Consider the following 24310-nt stretch of genomic DNA (forward strand, 5'->3'; position numbering starts at 1 on the left):
TGTAAACTGGGGAAGGGCTAATTTTACGAAGATGAGATACGATTTGGCCCAAGTGGACTGGGAGCAGCTACTTGCAGATAAAACTGTGTCAGAGCAGTGGGAGGCATTCAAGGAGGAAATAGCGAGAGTACAGGGCAAGTATGTTCCTGTAAAGACAAAGAGGGGGACCAAGTCCAGAGGACCCTGGATGTTAAGGGACATAAGTGTTAGGATTAAGGAAAAAAGAGAAGGTTATGACAGATACCGAGGGCTCAATACGGCTGAGTCCTAGAGGAGTATAAAAAGTTCATGGGGAACTTAATAAGGAAATTAGGAAAGCTAAGAAAGTGCATGAGAAAAATTGGTGGGTAGAATGAAGGAAAACCCAAAGGGTTTTTTTAAAAACATAAACAGTAAGAGAATAAGTAGGGAAAGGATAGGCCCAATTAGGGACCATAGAGGTGACCTGTGTGTGGACCCAGAAGACGTGGGTACAGTCCTCAAAGAGTACTTTGCATCGATCTTCACAATGGAAAAGGACAACGCAGATAAAGACATCAGGGTGAAGGACTGTGAAATATTGGAGGAAATTAGCATGGAGAGAGAGGAGGTACTCGAGAGTTTAATGGCCTTAAAAATGGATAATCAGCATGCCCAGATGAGATGTATACCAGGCTGTGGAAGGAGGTGAGGGAAGCGATGTCAGGGGCCTTGTCAGTTATTTTCAAATCTGCCCTGGCCACAGGAGAGGTGCCAGAGGACTGGGGGATTGGTAACGTTGTCCCATTATTTAAAAAGGGAGGAAGGGATAGATCAGGAAATTACATGCCTGTCAGTCTAACCTCAGTGGTGGGGAAGTCCTGAGAAAGAACTCTGAGGGACAGAATATATCTGCACTTAGAGAGACTCGGATTAATCAGGGATAGTCAGCATGGATTTGTTAAGGGAAGGTCGTATTTGATTGAATTTTTTGAGGAGGTAACCAGGAGTGTTGATGAGGATTATGCATTTGATGTGGTCTACATGGACTTTAGCTAGGCTTTTTTTTAAGGTCCCTCGTGGCAGAATGGCCAAGAGGATAAGTGCCCATGGGATCCATGGCAGAGTGGCACATTGGATCCAAAACTGGCTGAGAGGCAGGAAGCAGAGGGTGATGGTAGAGGGATGTTTCTGTGACTGGAAGTTTGTTTCCAGTGGGGTTCCGCAGGACTCAGTGCTGGGGCCCTTTCTGTTTGTGGTGTACTTAAATGATTTGAACTTAAATGTAGTGGGTACAATCAAGAAGTTAGCTGATGACACGAAAATTGGCCCCGAGGTAAATAGTGAGGAGGATAGCCATAATCTGCAGGAGGATATCAATGGACTGGTCAGGTGGACAGAGCAGTGCCAAATGGAATTCAACCTGAAAAAGTGTGAGGGAATGCACTTGGGGAGGGCTAACAAGGCAAGGGATGACACTGAACTGTTGGACCTTGGAAAGTACTGAAGATGAGAGGAACCTTAGTGTGCAAATCCACAGATCCCTGAAGGTCACAGTGCAGGGTATTTATTACCCATTCCTAATTGCTCTTGTTCACAGGGCATTTCAGAGTCACCCACATTGCTGTGGGTCTGGACCAGGTAAAGATGGCAGGTTTCCTTCCCTAAAGGGCATTAGTGAACCAGATGGGTTTTTACGACGATCGACAATGGTTTCATGGTCATCATTAGACTTGCCCTGATGGGATTCGAACCCGGGACCCCAAAGCATTACCACTGCGCCACTGCCTACATGCCATTATTAGCTGAGGCATAGAATACAAGAGGTTATGCTGGAACTGTATAAAACACTGTTTCGGCCTCAACTGCATGCAGTTCTGGTCACCATGTTATAGGAAGGGTGTCATTGCACTGGAGAGGGTCAGAGGAGATTTACCAGGATGCTGCCTGGGCTGGAGGGTCTGATCTATGAGGAAAGATTGGATCGGCTGAGGTTGTTTTCCTTCGAGCAGCAAAAGCTGAGAGGGGACCTGATAGAGGTAAATAAGATTATGAGGGGCATAGATAGGGTCGGTAGGTAGGCCCTTTTTCCATTAGTAGAGGGGTCAATAACCAGGTGGCATAGATTTAAGGTAAGAGGTAGAAGGCTAAGAGGGGAGTTGAGAATATTTTTCACCCAGAGGGTGATGGGAGTCTGGAACTCACTGCCTGAAAGGTGGTTGAGTCAGAAACTCTCATAAATTTAAGAAGTATTTAGATATTCACTTGCGTTGTCGTAGCCTCTAGGGATATGGGCCAAGTGCTGGAAAATGAAATTAGTGTCGTCGGATCTTTGTTTACCCGCGCCTACACGATAGGCCGACTGGTGTCCTTCTGTGCTGTAAACGTCTCTGAGTCAATGAGTGGCACAGACCCCAAAGTCTCCTGCATTTCCTGCCTCTTCCTACTCTTGCGATGGCCGCCCATCTACTACCCTGAACACACTCCCTTTGGGGTGTTTACCACCTGGAGCGTACGATCCAGGAAACTCTCATCCTCCCCGATGCTCCTCAGTGACTCCAGCTGCCCCTCAACTTCGGAAATTCTGAGTTCGAACTCGAGCAGCTGCAGGGACTTCCTACACATGTGGCCCCCAAGGCCTGATGTTCCCAAATGGGTCAGGAACTGCAAGCAACAGGTCTCAGCTGCCCATCCGTGATCGAAAACAAACCTCTATTCCTTCTTATAGAATCGAATGGGTACCTTGTTTAAACTCTAAAATGTATTTAATATCTCTAGACCTGCTCTGCACTAATACTCTTATTACACTGACACTTACTGTCACACTTACCCTGATTGAAATGTTTAATTTTCCAGCTCCTAGTTTAAATCAAAGCCTAATTTAGAGAAATCTGCAGAAACCAACCAGCTGCCTTCTTTCCCCTGATATCATGCTTTGACTATTTATTATAAACATGGCCGGTTTGCTCCAACCCCTCCCTCACAGCTCTTTATCCCCCCCACCGCTCTCACTCTTCTCTCTCTCACTGCTGCTCTCGGGCTGCTCTGCCGCTGCTCTTTATCCACCCTCCAGTCTCACTCAGCTCTCACTCTCACTCACCCTCAGCTCCTCCACAGTCCCAAGTTTCTGACTATTTAGGAAATTCTTTGATCTTTCTTTATTCCAAGATGGGTGATCTCACACTTCCCCATATTGAACAGCATCAGCCACAGTTTTGTTCACACTGAATCTGTCAATGATCCTTTGAAACTTGCTGCTCCCACCTACACTACTAACCATGTCACCTAACCTAGTGCCATCAGCAAACTTGGATATTGTCTGGAATTTATTAAAATTTAAAAGAGCTCTGAGAATGGGAATAGAACAGCCGCCTGACGTGAGAGAGCATTGGTTCTGTCTAAATCCCTCCACTCTGAAAACAACCGCTCACCTCTACATTATCCTTTCTGCCCCTTATTCAATTTTATATCCATGCTGCCACTGCCCATTTAATCCCACCTGCTTGAATTTTACTAACAAGTCTGTTATATGGAACTTTTTCAAACACCTTTGGAAGTCCAGGCTCACATCATCAAACTCACTCCCCTGGTCAATGTTCTCTGAAACTTCATCAAACACCATTAAGTACTTCAGTCATGATTTTCTGTTCACCAATCTGTACTGCTTGACATTTATCAACCCATGTTCTACGAAGTGACAATGAATTTTATACTGGATTATTGTCTCTAAACATTTCCCCATCACCAGCATTAGACTAACTGGTGTTTTCTGCGTTTATTTCTCTCTGTTTTAAACACAGATGTAACATTAACAACCTTCAGTTCTCTGGCTTCACTCCCATATCCAAGGAAAAATGAAAAGATTGTGGGTTAAATCTCCACTATTTCCACCCTTCCCTCAGTAATCCAGGATGTATGGCATCCGGATCGGGTGACTTTTCTGCTGTGAGCGCTGCCAACCTTTTAATTGCCTCTTCTTTATCTATTTTCATCCTATCCAGTTTCTCCACCAGCTCCTCCTTCACTGTGACATTCGCAGCATCCACTTGTTTTGTGCTGACAGATGTAATGTTCTCATTTAGTACCTCAGCCCTCTGCCTCCACATGATTTCCTAACCAGCCACCCTTTCAGTGACTCTCTGTTTTTGGTAAAAGTCTGCGTAGTTTTCTCTTGTGTTACCTTCTAATCCTTCCGCATGCACTCACTCTCTGCTGATCCAATTTTCTTTTTATCAGTTCTGTGCTGTACTTCATTTATTGTACTTGTTTCTCTAATGTTTTATGAATCTGGCATTTATCATTAGCCTGCTTTGGAGTTTTTACAGAGCATAGGATGCACCGAATCTCCACTCTCAATAAATCCATGTTTTCAAGTCTTCACTCTGCAATTCACTCTCTCTGTGTTTGAACTCACAGGTCACTCAATTTCTTGTTTGCAATCTAATTGTACCACTTTCTTTATCACAAGGTAACTTATTTGTTCTGCAATGATGTATCTATTCCACTAAGTTCAATAAATCCTGTTCTTAAAAGAATGCTTTATCCGGACAATATTTAGAATAATCTGCTGATTCCCAGATCGTTGGTCTCGGGATCTGAGCTTGGTTTTGGATCATGAACTCAGTTCCTATTGCCCACACCTCTCCTCAAAATGTTCCTGCAATGTTTTTGTCCTCTCTAACTCTTTGCCTCCTGACCTCCCCTCAATCACTGCTGAATTCCAGAAATTAAAACACACAACAGCCTCTTCATATAAACCACTTCGAAATGAAGTCCTTCTTCCCCATTTAACGAGCAATTCGATCGAAGGTTCAGAGATGTTAAAACAATCGTGTCAGAGAGAGGAACTATTTCCGATGTTTGGGGATCCAGGAATTGAATGGGGGGTCGGGCGTGGGATGGTGGGTGGGTGACTGGGGGGTGGGGGAGGTGGAGGGGTAGATGGCGGCAGTGGGAGCAGTCAAAAATGCTGAGCTTTCCGGAGGTGAAATTCGAAAACAGTGGAATTCCCCAAGGGTCGGCATCCGAACTATTACTTTTCTTGTTATATACATGACCTGGCCCTGGATATAGGGGACACAGCTGGCAAATTTGCAATGATGCAAAACTTGGCGACATATTAAATAGAGAGCAGTATAAAGCAGCCTTCAGCAGGACATAAACATGATGACACAGGCAAACAGTTTGAATTTTTAAAAAAATTTTGATAATTGTGAAGTGAACTTTTGGAGAAACACACGGAGATGTTGAGGATGGTCGTGTAAGTCCATTAGATGGATAAGCAAGTGTGTTGGATGTTTAACTTCATAAGTAGAGACATAGAATACAATACACGGAAACGCCTTCAAGAACAAACCTAATAGAAGTATGTACAATAATGAGGGGCTATGAATTAGCAAACAGCGAAACCATCCCTTGAGCAAGTGGCTCGATTGCCAGAATCGTTGGTTGAAAATAATTGGCCAAAGAAGCAGAGGGTTAACGAGGAGAAATGTCTTCGGACAGAGGGTTGTTAAGATCTGGAATGTGCTCTCTGAAAGGCTGGTGCGATGAGATTCTGTAGGAACTTTCAAAAGGCAATTGGATCTGGACTTGAAGATTCCAATTTACAGGGTGATGGGGAACAGCTGGATTCTGGGACCAGATTGACCGCGCTATCAAAGTCCGACACAGGCTCGATGGGCAGAGAGGCCTCCTGAGCTGTACGGTTCATTGTAACCCCAATTTCCCCAATTAGAGTTGAAACAGCACAGAATGAGGGCACTCGACTCCATATGGGGAACAGTAAAGATTTAAAAAGATGCATCTGACGGAGATGTAAATCGCGGATTAATCAACAACTGCCGAGGCTCAAACCCACATCTGCGAACAGAAGGGAATCAGAATGTTGGCAGTTTTTACAGAGCGATATTGTTGAGCTGAATGTTCACACTGGAAGGCTGTAAAGTTCCTCATTGAAGGATGAGCCGCTGCTCCTCGAGCGAACCTTGAGCTTCATCGGAACATTGCAAGAGTCCGAGAACCGAGTGATCAGGGTGAGGGCCAGGTTGCCAGTCATTTCGTTTCATCAGCTTGACTGTGTGGATGAGTTGGTTGGACTTTCTGTTAATTTACCGCACATTCTGGCTATCAGTTCAGTCGCAGGAAAATGCCACTTCAACACTTTCCATCAAAAGTAACCCCATCCCAACTCTTACTGCCCTGAGAAACTGCCACTTAGCCATGTGATGACCAGCAATTGAAGTGAGCGCTGCCTAACTTCCCTGACCGTTAATTCCCCTTGAGTCAAATTAAAGCTGACTTTCTGCAACTCCTATAACACAGCTAAAATATGGTCAAGTAATATGAAGCTGTAACCCTCCCGCTCAACCCACCAACATCTACCCCCACAACACGCCCCTCCCCTCACAGCATCCCCACAACTGCCACCACCCCAACTCCCCCACCCCACCCCACCCTACCAGCTCTGCCAGCCTGAATGTTCTTTCAGACAAGATTACAACTCCATGTTGAAATCAGGCTGTGAACATTTTGACCCGATTGGGCTGTGTACAAACGGGGTCACATGGTTTTTATGGCTCTGAAAGAAAACATACCTGGACGACTGTGTTTTAAAAAGTGGGCTTTTTTTTTCCTTTGAGAAGAGAAGGACCAACTGCTTGGGCAGGAACACAGTCGCATTTTGCACTCCAGAGGCAGTCCACAGCTGGAAGTTAGAATTAACTACTCCTGAGATGCTCTACACGCTGGAATACAGTGCTCTCGATTATTCCATGAGACCGCCTGAAAAGCAGTGCCAGAATCATTGATGTTTTCACGTTCAGTGCTGGGGGAGCGATTGTATAACACTGACCCCATCTCAAGACTCCACACCCTGTCCTTTGCCTTGATCCATTGACATTTAAAGTTTGGCCAAATTCCCCCCTTTCTGAAGAAGGGTCATAAGGACTCGAAATGTTGACTCTGATTGTGTTTTTCTCCCCACAGATGCTGTTAGACCTGCTGAATTTTTCCCGCATTTCCTCTTTGTTTCAGATTTCCAGCATCCGCTGTATTTTGCTTTAATTTCCCCAATTTCTCTTTTTTATGTCATGCTTTTCTATTATGAGTGTGTGAGTCTGTGTGAGAGTGTCTGTGTGTGTGAGTCTGTGTGTGTGTGTCTGTGCGTGTGTGTCTGTGTGTATGTTTGTGAGAGAGGGAGAGCGCGTGTATGTGTGTGTGTGACTTATGGTATCTCGAAAAATTAATTCGCATAATTTCATATTCCATACTGTATGTTGATAAGCTTTACTTTTCTATTCGGGAAGAGCTTTTTTATAATAAACAAATGAATTTGTTGTTTATCGAAATAATCCACTTTAAATTCTCTTTTATTCTCGGGAACAGCGGTGAAGGTAAATAATTGGCCATTTTGGTGAGTGAATTGAACATTCAAACCAATGTTGTGATCTGTGGAGTAGTGGGACTAGACCAACGGCGCACTCCTCCCATCCCGCTCGTAACAGGGTGCTCACTCAGAAACTTAGCTCCAGGTCACTGTCGATTCCTTCTGTAAAGCAGATGACATATTGAGCTTCCCACTAAACATGCAGAAAACTAAGATCCGATTCCAATATCCGTGACTGAGGAAGACTCCCAGAAACGGCTGCACACAAAGATCTTACTGAAAGGTCAAATTATGTTGTTTCAGTTAGTCATAGAAGTGCCCTTGGAGCAGGTTAAGCAGCATTTCCTGTGTTTCAATGATAAATTCGGATCTGAATTTAAAAGGAAAGGCTAAATATTTGTAATACTCATGAGATCCGTCCGCCGCATGACTGAGGCGAGCTCATTTCTTGATCTAATCACAGAGAGACACAGACATGCAGAAAAAGTAATGAACAAATGGGTTAATTGGATTCCATTTCCGCTCCCCTGTTTAATGTTAACAAAAGCACCACTGAAATGGATCAACAGACGGATTTTTCAGGATTTCTATTCTCAATGACTGACCGAGGAATCAGAAGCTGGGAACATATGAGAGTTACATGGTTGTTAGCATAGTTTAATAGGAGCTGAGTTGACCAGCGCTTGTTCACATGTTTTTCAAAGAAAAATAAGGTAAACCGATCGTTATTCTAGTAACGTGGACCAGCGGGTACAGAGCTGCACACGTGCTTTGGAGGAGGGCAACTCTCCCCTACCCTCAGAAGTGCGACTGAGTCTCCACAAAAATTACTCGCAACATCAACTAGTGAACAGCACATGCAGACACGGGAGATGACCAAGGGAGCGGACTTGCCGAAACCGAGGACTGAACCAGGGACCTTTAGACCTTCAGTCTAACGTTCCCCCAACTGAGCTATTTCGGCTGACAGAAGCGCTTTCTTCGAGCCAGAATTGAACCAGAGACCTAAGGGTGTTAGTTTTACAGGCACCTACATTCCTCCGCTTATATTAGAGAACATGATCGCATAATGACAAAGGACAGCCATCACCTCGTTTCAGTTTCCTCCAGGTTTCCAGTTTTTCTTCATAAAGAGGGGGCGCAAAGCCCAACGAAGCATCGGTTCATTGCCATAATCTCTTGGCCAATCGCTACACAAGGATTGTCCTACAAACAGCTTTCTCCATCCTTTGAGTGAATTGCTCCCTGAGGTCACTATTTAATGGCTTCACTCTAAGTTTAAGGTAATATCTATTTATTCTGCACTCCCCCACCAGAGGAAATCGTTTCTCTGCATTAAAACCTATTAATCATCTCAATTACCTCAACCAGATATTGCCTACAGCTTCTCAACTCAGGACTATGTATGCGTCACAGCGGGAGTACATCTAACAGCAGATCAGAAAACTGAGTGTGTATCGCACATGGTCATGGCTACTTTTGCACCAAATCTGTATCTGAATTATTGGAACCCTATTGGAACACTGTCACCTTTCACTGTTTAGCAGATGAGTTTCATCGAGCCACGTATGTGATTCCCTCAGTTCTGCTTTTGCACAAAGTTGGGGAAATGCATCACAGATGTCAGTCTTCAGCCAGCTCCATTCGCTCTAAGTGAAATCAAGAAATGGCTGAAGGCACGGGTAACTGCAAAGGCTTTGGGCCCCTACACCATTCCTGCAACAGTACTGAAAACCTGTGCTCCAGAAATAGTCTCGCTCCTCGCCAAGCTGTTCCAGTGCAGCTACAGTTTTATAAAATAATGGTTGGGCCATGAGCAGAACATTGTGTCGAACAATGATCAGCACACTTTAGAAAGATGTGGCGACATTAGGGAATGCACAGGAAACATTGGTGGGAAAATGATTTCACTGAGAAACCTCAGTTTGATGGGTACATTGGAGAAGCTGGGGCTGTTCCCCTTAAGAAGGGGATGCTGAGACGAATGTACAAAGTAGTGGTCATCTGAAAGCCTGTTTGCTGCAGGATGAGGAGTTTGGGAAAATAGGAATATAAGGAGACAGTTCAACATCAATCGTGTTCAACTCATGACTGGTCCCTCTTTTCACTTCATCTATCCACTGTGGTTTCATAATCCTTAAATATCCTACATCTTAATAACAATAAAAACTTGTACCCAGTTTCAGTATCGAAAACTTTCAGCTAATCCTAAGCTTCAGTAGCAATTTTCAGAAGGTTCCACATTTTTACGAACTTTTGTGTGAAGAAGTGTTTCCTGACGTCACCCTAAACGGCTTAGCTGAAATTGAATGTTATGTCCTCTTGTTTTGAATTCCCCAAAACAGGGAAAATTGTTTCTCTCTATCTAAACTATCAAGTCCCTTAATCACCTCATAAGCCTCAATTCGACAACCTGAACAAAACACATGCGGGAACCTGGGTTTTATAAATAGAAGAATCGAGTACAAAAGCAAGGCAGCTATGGAGAATTTTTATAAACACTGAAATAGAAAGAAACTGGAGGCGACAGACATGGACAATGTTGGATGAATGGCCTCATCCTGTGCTATAACCATTCTATGATGCTCTGATTCCAACCTACCCACATTCTTTAATCCTTTTAGAAACATAGAAGAAGGAGTAGGCCATTCGGCCTTTTGAACCAGCTCCGCCATTCAATATCGTCATGGCTGATTCTCTATCTCAACGCCACACTCTCGCTTTTTCCCCATGCCCCTTGATGCCTTTCGAGTTCAGAAATCCATTTCTTTCTTGAATATATTCAGTGACGAGGCCTCTGTGGTAGAGAATTCCACAACTTTATCACCGTCTGAGTGAAGATGTTTCTCCTCATCTCAGTCCTAAATGGCCAACCCCGAATCATGAGATTCTTACCCCTTGTTCTGTACCTCCTAGCAAGGAGAAATATCCACTATACATCCAGTCTGTCCAGCCCTGCCGGAATTGTATAGGTTTCAATGAGAACCTCTCTTATTCTTCGAAACTCCAGTGAATACAGGCCTAGTCGGCCCAATCTTTCCTCAAACGACAATCCTGCCATCCCTGGAATCATTCTGGTGAACTTTCGATGCACTTCCACTTTGACAAGTATATCCTTTCCTCGGGAAGGAGACCAAAACTGCACACAACACTCCAGGAGTGGCCGTACCAAGGCCCTGCACTGCTGCAGCAAGACATCCTTTCTGCTGTGCTCAAGAGGCCTTGCAATGAAGGCCAATATACCATTTGCCTTCTTAACTGCTTGCTGCATCTGCGTGCTTGTTTTCAGTGTTTGGTGTACAAGGACACCCAGGTCCATTTGAACATCAACATTTCCCAATGTATCAACATTGAAATAATATTCTGCCATTGTGTTTATCCTACAAAAGTGGATAAATTCAACATTTATCCACCTAAAATTGCATCTATCATAAATTTTGTCACTCACTCAACTCCCTTAATTGCCTTGAAGCCTCTTTACATTGTCCTCACCATTCACACTTCGATGAAGTTCCGTGTCGTCTGATAACATGGAAATATTACATTTGATTCCCTCATCCAAGTCAATGATATGTATTGTGAAAAACTGGGGCCCAAGCACTGATCCCTGTGGTACCCTACTGGTCACCGTCTGCCATTCTGAAAAATACCCATTTATTCCTACTCTCTGTTTCCTGTCTGCCAACCAATTCTCAATCCACACCAAAATATCACCCCCAATCCCATGTGCTTAAATTTTGCACACAGACCTCTTACATGGGGCTTTATCAACAGCTTCCTGAAATTAAAAAGTACACCACATCCACTGGTTCTCCCGTATTTATTCTGTTAGTTACGTCCTCAAATAAACTCCAGCAGCATTGTCAAACATGATTTCCCTTTCATAAATGCCTGTTCATTTTGTCTAATCCCGTTGATGTTTTCTAAGTTTCTTGTTATCACATCCTTTATGATAGACTCTAGCATTTTCCCTCATGTCAGGCTAACCGAACTGTAATACCCTGTTTTTTCCCCTCCCCCTTTTTTAAGTTGTGGGGTTACATTTGACACCCTACAGTCTGCTGGGACTATTCCAGAATCTACAGAAATTTGGAAGATGGTAACCAACGCATCCATTATTTCCATGGCCACGTTCTTTAGTACCGTGGAATGTAGATTTTCAGGCCCTGGGGTTTTATTGGCTTTCAGTGCCATTAATTAATTCAGCGCTCCTTTTTTAGGAATACTAATTCTCTTCAATTCCTCCTTCTCACTTGACCTTTGGTTCGCTGGAATTTATGGGAATCTACTTGTGTCTTCCTCCGTGAGGATAGAACTAAAGTAGTTGTTGAATTGCCCTGCTACATCCTTGTTCTCTATTGTAAATTTTGTTGTTTCGAAATGTAAGGGCCCTACATTTGTCTTCATTAATCTTTTTCTTCTGCGTACTTATATAAGCTTTTACAATACTCTTTATGTATCTTTCAAGTTTACTCTCATTCTCTATTTTTCCTCTTTTAATTAACCTCTTGGTTCTCCTTTATTGAATTCTAAACTGCTTCCAATCCTCAGGCTTGCTACTTTTTCCAGCAAATTTATATGACTGCTCTTTGGAACTAATACTATCCTTAATTTATTTTGTACACCATGGCTGGACCACTTTTCCTGTTGTCTTTTTGCGCCAAAAAGGAATATACACATGTAGCAATGCATGAATTCATTCCTTAAGTAGTAATCATTGCCTACCCACCGTCATGCCTTTTAATGAAGTTCCCCAATCGATTTTAGCCAAATCACTCCTCATGCCTCCGCAGTTTCCTTTGTTTTGATTTTGGACCATAGTTTTGGATTGGATTACTTCATTTTATAACCTAAGAAAGAGTTCTTTCATATTATGGTCACTGTTCCCTCACGGACTTCGCACAACAAGATTATTCATTAACCCCGTCTCATTGAAAAAAATAAACAAATCTATTATAGCCTGTTCCCTAGTTAGTTCTTCGATGTACTTGTCAAAAAAGCTATTTCAAGCACAATCCATCATTTACCACAGTATTATTGATAATTTGATTTGTCCACTCTATATGTAAATTAAAGTCACCCATGACAACTGTAGCACACTTGTTACATGCATTTCTAATTCCCTGTCTAATGCCGCCCCCTACCTTACCACTTCTGTTTGGAAGCCTGTATACACCTCCCGCGAATGTTTCCCGCACCTGATTGCGTCACAGCTCCACCTAGATTGATTCTGCATCTAGATTTTCTCTCAATATTGTATTGATGTCATCGTTAACTAAAAATGCCACGCCACCTACTTTTCCTTTTTGCCTGTTCTTCCTAAATATCGAACACCATTGGATATTCAGCTCCCAGCATTGGTCACCCTGCAGCCATGTCTGTGTAATCACAATCATATCCTATGCGTTGACATCTATTTGCATTGTTAATTCACTCACCTTATTGCAAATGCTCCATTCATTCAGCTACAGTGTCTTTAGGCTTTTCTTTTTACACATCTTTCTTTGTACTCTGGCCCTATTTGCTGCAGCCTCCGTTTCCTCTGCCTTCTACTTCTGATGTTTTTGCTTTTCTGTCTTTCATTTCTATCTTTGTTTCCCTGTCTCGTGTCTCCCCTCTCAGGTCCCCATCCCCCTGCCAGTCTAGTTCATCCGACTATCATTCTGGCGAAGCTGCACTGCAGCCTCTACGTTACAGATGTATGTCCATGCAACTTCAGCTGCTTCATCAATGACCTTCCCGGCAAAGTAGATTCAGAATTCGGGATGTTCGCAGATGATTTACGCAATGTTTAGTACCATTTGCGAGTCATGAGGTTCTGAAGTTGTCCGTTGCATGAACAGTGAGGCCTGAACAATATTCAGACATGGGCTGATAGGTGGCAAGTAAGAATTGCGCCTCATCAGTGGCCAGGCAGTGACCATCTCCAGCCAGAGAGAATCCAATTATCTCCCCTGAAGCTCAATGGAATTAACATCGCTGAATAAAGCACCATTCACATCCTGGGTGTTATGATTGAGTAGACACTATATTGGACTAGACATACAAATACTGTGCTTACAAAAGCAGTTCAGGTGTTGGGAATTCTGCAGAGAGGGACTCCGCTCCCCCAGCCCAAAACCTTTCCCACATCCACAAGGCACAGGTCAGACGCCTTCTGAATACTTTCCATTTGCTTGAATGCTTGAAACTCCAAGAGCACTCAAGAAGCACGACAACATACGGGACAAAGCAGCCCGCTTGCTTGGCACCTAGTACACCACCTTTTACATCCAATCCCTCCAACAGCGACGCACAGTGGCGGCCGTGTATACCATCTACAAGATGCACTGCTGTAACTCACCAAGTCTCCGTCCACAACAACTTACAAACCCGTGAAATCTACCGCCTAGGAGGCCAATGGCAGCAGATGCGTGGGAACACAACCACCTGCAAGTTCTTCTTCAAGCCACACACCATCCTGACTTGGAGCTGTATCGCCGTTCCTTCACCGTCACTGGCACAACATTGTGGAACTCGGTTCCTAACATCATTGTGAGTATACCTACACCACATGGACTGCAGCGGTTTCAAGTTCTCGATGATAGTCAGGGATGGGCAATAACTGATGACTTAGTCAGCGAGAGCCAATTCCGGTGAAGGAATAAATAATAATAAACAATATGAATAATCTTTTTGTAATGTTTCCATTGTCTCTCAGCCGCAGTAGCTTCTGTGGGGGAGACTTCTTGATTTCCAATACTCTTCGCGTGAAGACGTTCTTCTTGTCAACGCCCCTGAACAAGGTAAATTCCCGCTTGGTTTGCAGACTGTCCACCAGGTTAAATAACGAAGCTAGCGAGTCATTTAATCATCGTGCGCATGAGATCAAACCTTCAATATAGTTATTCAAGGAATTACAAGAAATGTCGAGACAATCCGTCTGCCCTCATAACTTGGGTTTGATATTACAATGATAATTTCAGATTTCCATTCTGCATTACGCTGTCCCATACAAAAACTGGATTCAAACTCACGCGTGGGAAACATAATGGATTCACAGCTTTAAACTCTGGACCACCTCGCCACATGCATGACACTTATCTAACGATGTCATGGAGCGTTGGCATCCATGGACTGTTGAACTAAATGATCCTCTTTGGCACAGGTCCTGAATATTCAGCCAGATGATCAAAATGGAAATGGAGTTTCTGTTAGCCGACGAAATTTCCATCGCATCAGTTCAGGGACTGGTGTGAATGGACTGATGCGAAACATTTCAACACCATGTCCAGCATGTATCTCCACAGTGTGAAAACCTACTGCGGAAAAACTGAAATAGACAAACATTCCGCAGCAAAAACAAACCCCTCCCAGAGATTCCTCACAGAGGAATCCATAGACCATCGAAACACACGCTTCCTGACCTACATTGTCTGATCATTGAGACACATGTATCTGCTCCTGCCTGGCTTCATTCCGTGAAGGCAGAGAATTTATATTGTTCCACTGAGCCGTGAAAGTGTCTCTAGAGCAGCTTAAAGAGAATTCCTTCTGTTTCACTGAGATGTTCTGAATTGATCTTTTTCTTTAAGTCGCAAAATGCTTTATTATTCAACACGTCTGTCCATTACAGGGCCGATGAAAGATCCAATCAGTGAGGTGCGCATTCACCGTTGTAAAAAATTATTTCAGGGGGTGTGAGAGTCGCTCGCGAGGCCAGTCTTTGTTACACATCCCAAACTGTCCTTGAACTCAGTGGCTTTCTCAGCGGGCAGTTAGGAATCAAACTCATATGTAGGCCAGACCAGGGAAGACACCAGTGAACCAGCACTGAGATTAGCGTTTAATTGCAGGTTTTAATTATTGAGTTTAATTTCCATCAGCAACTCTGGTGGGAAATGAACCCAAGTGCCCGGAATATTTCCACTGCTCCAATGTTTCGCCTTAGAGAGAGATGGAAATATCATGTCGAATGGACTCTAAGTTGGATGCCCATGTTATTGTGAACATAAGTATTGAATCCAAGATCTTACAAGAAAAGTCGAAGCAAAATGACCTCATAACTTGGGCTGGAGAATCACATCAGTGATTCCAGGCAGAGCTTCTGCAAAATCACCGCAATAAGGCGGAAAAAAGTTGATAAAGTAACAACGAAGATGGGACTCGAATCCACACGTGTAAAGCACAAAGAATTAGCAGTCCATCGCCTTAACCTCTCGGTTATACTTTTCGCATGAACAGCCTTTTGAAATAAATGATCCTCTTTGGTACAGGCCCTAAATATTCGGCCAGATGTGTAAAGATGGAAATGTAGTTTATGTCATTAAAATAAATGTGCCTCACGTCAGATCAGGGACTGTTGTAAACCGACTGATGTGAATCACTTCAACACTTCAACCTAATATCCAACATCTAACGGCAGATCAGAAAAATGTGTGTGTGTCGCACATGGTCATGGCTACTTTTGCACCAAATCTGTGTCTGAATGAATGGAACCCGTTTGGGATAAACACTGTCGCCTTTCACCACTTAGCTGATGAGTTTCCGAGGGCCACGTGTGTGACTCCCTCAGTTCTGCTTTTGCACAAAGTTGGGGAAATGCATCACAAATGTCAGTCTTCAGCCAGCTCCATTCACTCCAAGTGAAATCAAGAAATGGCTGAAGGCACGGGTAACTGCAAAGGCTTTGGGCCCTGACAACATTCCTGCAGCAGTACTGAAAACCTGTGCTCCAGAAATAGCCTCGCCCCTCGCCAAGTTGTTCCAGTGAAGCCACAAGACTGGCATCTACCCGGCAATGTGGGAAATTGCTCAGGTCTGTCTTGTCCACAAAAATAGCAGGAAAATCCAACCGGCAAAAACCGCCCCATCAGTCTTCTCTAGTTTATCAAGAAGGTGAGGGAAAATGTCTTCGACAGTGCGATGAAGTGGCACTTACTCAGCAATAACCCGCTCACTGAAGCTCACTTTGTTTCCTGCCAGGGTCACTCAGCTCCTGACCTCATTGCAGCCTTGGTCCAAACCTGAAGAAAACAGCCGAACTCAAGACGTGAGGTGCAAGTGACTGCACTTGAGTTCAAAGAAGCTTTTGACCTAATGCGGCATCAAGGAACTCCAGCAAAACTGAAGTGAAAGGAAATAAGGCGGGAAACTCTCCACTGGTTGGAGTCGTCCCCGGGGTTACTAAAACATTGGAAAATATTTCTAGCATGAACTGTAATGCGCTTATGATTGATGCACTTTGTGTGACAATGAAAGGATTCCTTGTTTGCGTTCTCTTCTGCAGGTGGCTCGTTGGTCTAGGGGCATGATTCTCGCTTTGGAATTTTTGTTGAGTTGATATGCGAGAGGTCCCGGGTTAAAATCCCGGACGAGCCCATCTTAATGCAGCTTTTTTATTTCGCGCTCGAGGTGGTGGCAGTTCCGGAAATCAGGAGCAAGTTTGAACACCCGGGAAGTCATTGCAGGGAATGCATCACCTCAACACACCTGATATAAATGAATGCCAAGTTTAAAGAGCGTTTCTCCGTGCCATGAGACTCTGAATTTATTCTAATGCATCAAATGAGTGAACTGTCTATTTGTGGATTCACGTGGGAGGCTGATTACACTCAGTTTCAATCTTGACTGAAAGGACAAGCAGAGCTGGGAACCCCAGTGTTTCATTTTAATTTACCACATTTTAGCTGTGTTCCGGTGCTTGCAGTGAGCTGGGAGGGGTTTCTTTTTGCGACCAAATGCTTGTAAGTTCCGGTCTTTCAGCGCTGGATTTTCACACTGTGTAGAAACATGTTGGATATTAGGTTGAAGTGTTGAAGCGTTTCACATCAGTCGGTTTACAACAGTCCCTGATCTGATGTGATGCACATTTATTTTAATGACGTAAACTACGTTACCATCTTTACACATCTGGCCGAATATTCAGGGGCTGTACCAAAGGGGTTCGTTTATTTCAACGGGTCATGGATGCAAAAAGTATAGAAGGGGGTTTAATAGGCCGCATTTTGCGATGAGCTGGTCGAGAGGATACGGCGATGGACTGCTAATCCATTGTGCTTTGCACGCGTGGGTTCGAATCCCACTTCCGTCGTTACTTTATCAACTGTTTCCGCCTTATTCCGGTGATTTTGCAGAAGCTCTGCCTGGAATCACTGATGTGATTCTCCAACCCAAGTTATGAGGCCAGCTTGCTTCGACTTTTCTTGTAAGATCTTGGATTCGATACTTTTGTTCACAGTAACATGGGAATCCGATTTAGAGTCCTTTCGACATGATATTTCCATCTCTCTCTAAGGGGAAACATTGGAGCAGTGGAAATATTCCGGGGACTTGGGTTCATTTCTCACCATAGTTGCTGATGGAAATTAAACTCAATAATTAAAACCTGCAATTTAGCACTAATCTCAGTGGTGGTTCTCGGATGTCTTCCCTGGTCTGGCCTACATATGAGTTTGATTCCTAACTGCTCGCTGAGAAAGCCACTGAGTTCAAGGACAGTTTGGGATGTGTAACAAAGACTGGCCTTGCGAGCGACGCTCACATCCCCTGAAATAATGTTTTAAAAGGGTGAATGCGCACCTCACTGATTGGATCTTCCATCAGCCCCTGTAATGGACAGACGTGTTGAATAATAAAGCGCTTTGTGACGTCAAGAAAAAGATCAATTCAGAACATCTCAGTGAAACCGAGGCTCAAACCCACATCTGCGAACAGAAGGGAATCAGAATGTTGTCAGTTTTTCCAGAGCGATATTGTTGAGCTGAATGTTCACACTGGAAGGCTGTAAAGTTCCTCATTGAAGGATGAGCCGCTGTCCCTCCAGCGAACCTTGAGCTTCATCGGAACATTGCAGGAGTCCGAGAACCGAGTGATCAGGGTGAGAGCCAGGTCGCCAGTCATTTCGTTTCACCAGCTTGACTGTGTGGATGAGTTGGTTGGACTTTCTGTTAATTTGCCGCACATTCTTGGCTATCAGTTTTGTCGCAGGAAAATGCCACTTCAACACTTTCTGCCAAAAGTAACCCCATCCCAACTCTTAATGCCCTGAGAAACTGCCACTTAGACATGTGATGACCAGCAATTGAAGTGAGCGCTGCCTAACTTCCCTGACCGTTAATTCCCCCTGAGCTTCTTTGCTAAGTCGAATTAAAGCTGAATTTCCGCAACTCCAATAACACAGCTAAAATATGGTCATGTAATATGAAGCTGTAACCCTCCCGCCCCACCCACCAACATCTACCCCCACAACACGCCCCTCCCCTCACTGCATACTCCCAACTGCCACCACACTCACCCCCCGGACGCACCACCCCACCCACCACCCCCCCCGCCACCCCCAGCTCTGCCAGTCTGGATGTTCTTTCAGACAAGCCTACAACTCCATGTTGAAATCAGGCTGTGAACATTTTGACCCGATAGGGCTGTGTAGAAATAGGGTCACATGGATTTCATGGTTCTGAAAGAAAACATACCTGGGAGACTGTGTTTTAAAAAGTGGCCTTTTTTTTCCTTTGAGAAGATTAGCACCAACTCCTTGATGTTGTCACGGATCAGTGCTGGGGGAGCGACTGTGGAACACTGACCCCATATCAAGGACTGCACACCCTGACCTTTGCCTTGATCCATTGACGTTTAATGTTTTTCAAAATTGTCCCCTTTCTAAAGAAGGGTCATAAGGACTCGAAACGTTGACTCTGTATTTATTTCTCCGCACAGATGCTGTTAGACCAGCTGATTTTCTCCAGCATTTTCTGTTTTTGTTTCTGATTTTCAACATCCCCATCATTTTGCTTTAATTTCCCCTATTTCTCTTTTTAATATCATGGTGTTCTATTATGAGTGTGTGTGTGTGTGTTTGTGAGAGAGGGAGAACGTGTGTGTGTGTGTTTGTGAGAGAGGGAGAGTGTGTGTGTGTGTATGTATGTGTGTGTGTGTGTGTTTGTGAGAGAGGGAGAGCGTGTGTGTGTGTGTGTGTGTGTGACTTATGGTATCTCGAAAGATTAATTCGCATAATTTCAGATCCATACTGAATGTTCATAAGCTTTATTTTTCTATTCGAAAATACCTTTTTTATAATAAACAAACAAATTTATGGTTTATTGAAATAATCCACTTTTAAACCTCTTTTATTCTCGGGAACACTGGTGAAGGTAAATAATTGGCCATTTTGGTGAGCGAAATGAACATTTGAGCTAATGTTGTGACCTGTGGAGCAGTGGGACTAGACCAAGGGCGCACTCCTCCCATCCCGCTCGTAACAGGGCGCTCACTCAGAAACTTAGCTCCAAGTCACTGTCGACTCCTTCTGTAAAGCAGATGACATATTGGGCTTCCCACTAAACATGCAGAAAACTAAGATCCAATTCCAATATTCGTGACTGAGGAAGAACCCCAGAAACGGCTGCACACAAAGGGCTTACTGAAAGGTCAAATTATGTTGTTTCAGTCAGTCATAGAAGTGACCTTGGAGCAGGTTAAGCAGCATTTCCTGTGTTTCAATGATAAATTCTGATCTGAATTTAAAAGGAAAGGGTAAATATTTGTAATACTCATGAGATCCGTCCGCCGCATGACTGAGGCGAGCTCATTTCTTGACCTAATCACTGAGAGACACATACACAAAGAAATAATAATAAATGAGAGGGAAACAATGGATTAATTGGATTCCAATTACGGTCCCCTGGTTAATGTTAAAAGAAGCACCATTGCAATGGATCAACAGACGGATTTTCAGGAATTTAAATTCCCAATGACCGATCGATGGACCAGAAGCTGGGAACACATGAGAGTTGCACGGTTGTTAGCATAGTTTAATGGGAGCTGAGTTGACCAGCGGTTTTTCATATGTTTTTATCAAGAAAGGTGAAACCGACCTTTATTCCAGTAACGTGGACCAGCGGGCACAGAGCTGCCCGTGTGCTTTGGAGGAGGGTAAGTCTCCCCTCCCCTCAGAAGCTGAACTGGGTATCCCCAAAAACTGATGGCATTACCAGCTGGCAAATAACACGAGCAGCAGCTGCCCAGGTTAAAGGATTTGCAACGTGTTGCCAAAACCCGGGATTGAACCAGGGACCTTTAGATCTTCAGTCTAACGCTCTCCCAACTGAGCTATTTCGGCTGACAGAAACACTTTCTTCGAGCCAGAATTGGCCCAGATACCTAAGGATGTTAGTTTTACAGGAAGCTACAGTCCTCCGTTAATATTAGAGAACATGATCGCATAATGACAAAGGACAGCCAACACCTCGTTTCAGTTCCCTCCAGTTTTCCAGTTTTTCTTGATAAAGAGGGGTTGCAAAGCCAAACAAAGCATCAGTTCATTGCCATAAGCTCTCGGCCAATCGCCACACAGGGATTGTCCAACAAACAGCTTTCTTCCTCCTTTGAGTGAATTGCTCCCTGACGTCACTATATGATGGCTTCACTCTCAGTTTTAGGTAATATCCATTTGTTCGGTATTCCCCGACAAGAGGAAATAATTTCTCCGCATTAAAACCTATTAATCATTTCAATTACCTCAACCAGATAGCGCCTAAACCTTCTCAACTCACGATTATTTAAACGTCACAGCGGGAGCACATCTAACTGCAGATCAGAAAAATGTGTGTGTATCACACTTCGTCATGGCTAATTTTGCACCAAATCTGTATCTGAATTAATGGAACCCATTTGTGATAAACACTGTCGCCTTTCACCGTTTAGCAGATGATCTTCATAGAGTCACGTATGTGATTCCCTCAGTTTTGCTTTTGCACAAAGCTGGGGAAATGCATCACAGATGCCAGTCTTCAGCCAGCTCTATTCACTCCAAGTAAAATCAAGAAATGGCTGAAGGCACGGGTAACTGCAAAGGCTTTGGGCCCTGACACCATTCCTGCAGCAGTACTGACAACCTGTGCTCCAGAAATAATCTCGCTCCTCGCCAAGTTGTTCCATTACAGCTACCAGACTAGCATCTACCCAGCAATGTGGGAAATTGCTCAGGTCTGTCTTGTCCACAAAAAAAACAGGAAAATCCAACCGGCAAAAACCACCCCATCCGTCTTATCTTGTTTATCAAGAAGATGAGGGAAAATGTCTTCGACAGTGCGATCAAGTGACCCTTACTCAGCAATAACCCGCTCAGTGAAGCTCAGTTTGTTTCCTGCCAGGGTCACTCTCTTCCTGACCTCATTGCAGCCTTGGTCCAAACCTGAAGAAAACAGCCGAACTCAAGACGTGAGGTGCAAGTGACTGCACTTGAGTTCAAAGAAGCATTTGACCTAATGTGGCATCAAGGAACCCCAGCAAAACTGAAGTGAAAGGAAATAAGGCGGGAAATTCTCCACTGGTTGGAGTCGTCCCCGGGGTTTGTAAAACATTGGAAAAGATTTCCAGCATGAACGGTAATTCGCTTATGATTGATGCACTTTGTGTGACAATGAAAGGATTCCTTGATGGGGTTTTGCTATGCCACCTGCTCGTTGGTCTAGGGGCATGATTCTCGCTTTGGGATTTCCATTGAGTTGGTATGCGAGAGGTCCCGGGTTCAATTCCCAGACGAGCCCATCTTAATGCAGCATTTTCTATCGCGCTCGAGGTGGTGGCAGTTCCGGAAATCAGGACCAGGTTTGAACACCCGGGAAGTCATTGCAGGGAATGCATCACCTCAACACACGTGACATAAATGAATGCCAAGTTTAAAGAACGTTTCTCCGTGCCATGAGACTCTGAATTTATTCTAATGCATTAAATGAGTGAACTGTCTACTTGTGGATTCACGAGGGAGGCTGATTGCACTCAGTTTCAATCTTGACTGAAAGGACAAGCAGAACTGGGAACCCCAGTGTTTCATTTTAATTTACCACATTTTAGCTGTGTTCCGGTGCTTACAGTGAGCTGGGAGGGGTTTCCTTTTGCGACCAAATGCTTGTAACTTCCGGTCGTTCCGTGGTGGGTTTTCACACTGTGTAGAAACATGTTGGATATTAGGGTGAAGTGTTGAAGTGTTTCACATCAGTCGGTTTGCAACAGTCACTGATCTGTTGTGGTGCACATTTATTTTAATGACATAAACTACGTTTCCATCTTTACACATCTGGCCGAATATTTAGGGGCTGTACCAAAGAGGATCATTTATTTCAACGGTTCATGGATGCAAAAAGTATAGAAGGGGGTTTAATAACCCGTCTTTTGTGACGAGGTGGCCGAGAGGTTAAGGCGATGGACTGCTAATCCATTGTGCTTTGCACACGTGGGTTCGAATCCCACCTTCGTCGTTACTTTATCAACTGTTTCCGCCTAATTGCGGTGATTTTGCAGAAGCTCTGCCTGGAATCACTGATGTGATTCTCCAACCCAAGTTATGAGGCCAACTTGCTTCGACTTTTCTTGTAAGATCTTGGATTCGGTACTTTTGTTCACAATAACATGCGGGTCAAACTTAGTGTCCTTTCGACATTATATTTCCACCTCTCTCTCAGGGGAAACATTAGAGCAGTGGAAATATTCCGGGGACTTGGGTTCATTTCCCACCATAGTTGCCGATGGAAATTAAACTCAATAATTAAAACCTGCAAATAAACGCTAATCTCAGTGTTGGTTCACTGATGTCTTCCATGGACTGGGCTACGTATGAGTTTGATTCCTAACTGCCCGCTGAGAAAGCCACTGAGTTCAAGGGCAGTTTGGGATGTGTAACAAAGACTGGCCTTGCGAGCGACGCTCACATCCCCTGAAATAATGTTTTAAAAGGGTGAATGCGCACCTCACTGATTGGATCTTCCATCAGCCCCTGTAATGGACAGACGTGTTGAATAATAAAGCGCTTTGTGACGTCATGAAAAAGATCAATTCAGAACATCTCAGTGAAACCGAGGCTCAAACCCACATCTGCGAACAGAAGGAAACCAGAATGTTGGCAATTTTTACAGAGCGATATTGTTGAGCTGAATGTTCACACTGGAAGGCTGTAAAGTTCCTCATTGAAGGATGAGCCGCTGTTCCTCGAGCGAACCTTGAGCTTCATTGGAACATTTTGTGACTGGATTCAAACTCAAAATCCTGTCTCAATGACATCTCAAATAAAGCTGTCGGCTGCTTGAAAACGCAGCAGTTAAACTTTCTGCCTGATCATGAGAGCGACTGTGACGTTTACAAAACAAAATCATTTGATAAAATAGTTCAAAAACCATCAAGTTTGAAATCCTATGAGGAAAAGTCAAGCTATTATTGAGAACTCTGCTGAGAAAGCTTCAATGGACAGCACAGAAATCAGGTGAAGAGTCTGAGTAAATCGACACCAGCGAACAAGTCAACATCAAAACTGAAGCAACTCTTGTGAAGATCAGTGAGTAAAAGCTGAGTGCTCCGTGCACCATCAGCTCATCAAGTCGATGTATTGTCTGTATAAAGCGTTCTGTTTAGAACAGGATTTATTGACCTGAGTTGAGCAGGCACGTTATTGCAGAACAAATAAGTCACCTCTAGATTTTCCCTGGAAAACATAGAAACTAGGAGCAAACTTCTAGTTTGTTGATATATTGTATTGAAATAAACTGGAATTACAGTGCAAATGAATTGATATTCAAAATCAAATCTTATTTTCAGGTTAATTACGTGGAGCAATTAAATTACAAACAAGAACACAAGTGACCTGTGAGCTCAAACACAGAGAGAGTAAATTTCAGAGTGAAGACTTAAAAATTTCAATTTTTTGCAAGTGAGGGTTAAGTGCAGAGGGGGAAGGAGCTGCTGTGTAATTTTAACCCAGATACTGCAGCAAAAGTACAAGAGGGAAGGAGTGGAACTCTCTAAATAGCGAAAACTTTACTTAACTAGACAATTCATTTCAGTGAAATGTTGGGACAGCTGAGAGCTGTTGCCTACACATCCTGTGCTCTGTGGGAACTCCAAATAAGACTGATGATAATAGTCAGATTCATAATACATTACAGAACCAAGCAGAATACAGAAAGTGCAGAGGAGAAATGGAAAAGGAAATTA

The 24310-nt window shown here is 43.8% G+C and overlaps 1 protein-coding gene and 2 non-coding genes across 3 annotated transcripts in view; 2 read left to right on the plus strand and 1 right to left on the minus strand.

The window, feature by feature from the left end:
• Positions 1-24310, plus strand: part of LOC144670308 (histone H2B-like) — a 518579-nt gene that overhangs the window by 354569 nt on the left and 139700 nt on the right. The gene's annotated exons all lie outside the window — the stretch shown is intronic.
• Positions 20372-20444, minus strand: trnaf-gaa (transfer RNA phenylalanine (anticodon GAA)). The gene has a single exon. It is a non-coding gene; the product is annotated as a tRNA-Phe (tRNA).
• trnas-gcu (transfer RNA serine (anticodon GCU)) lies at positions 22503-22584 on the plus strand. The gene has a single exon. It is a non-coding gene; the product is annotated as a tRNA-Ser (tRNA).

This window comes from Cetorhinus maximus, chromosome 31, assembly GCF_964194155.1.
Source record: "Cetorhinus maximus chromosome 31, sCetMax3.hap1.1, whole genome shotgun sequence".
Classification (NCBI taxonomy): Eukaryota; Metazoa; Chordata; class Chondrichthyes; order Lamniformes; family Cetorhinidae; genus Cetorhinus; species Cetorhinus maximus.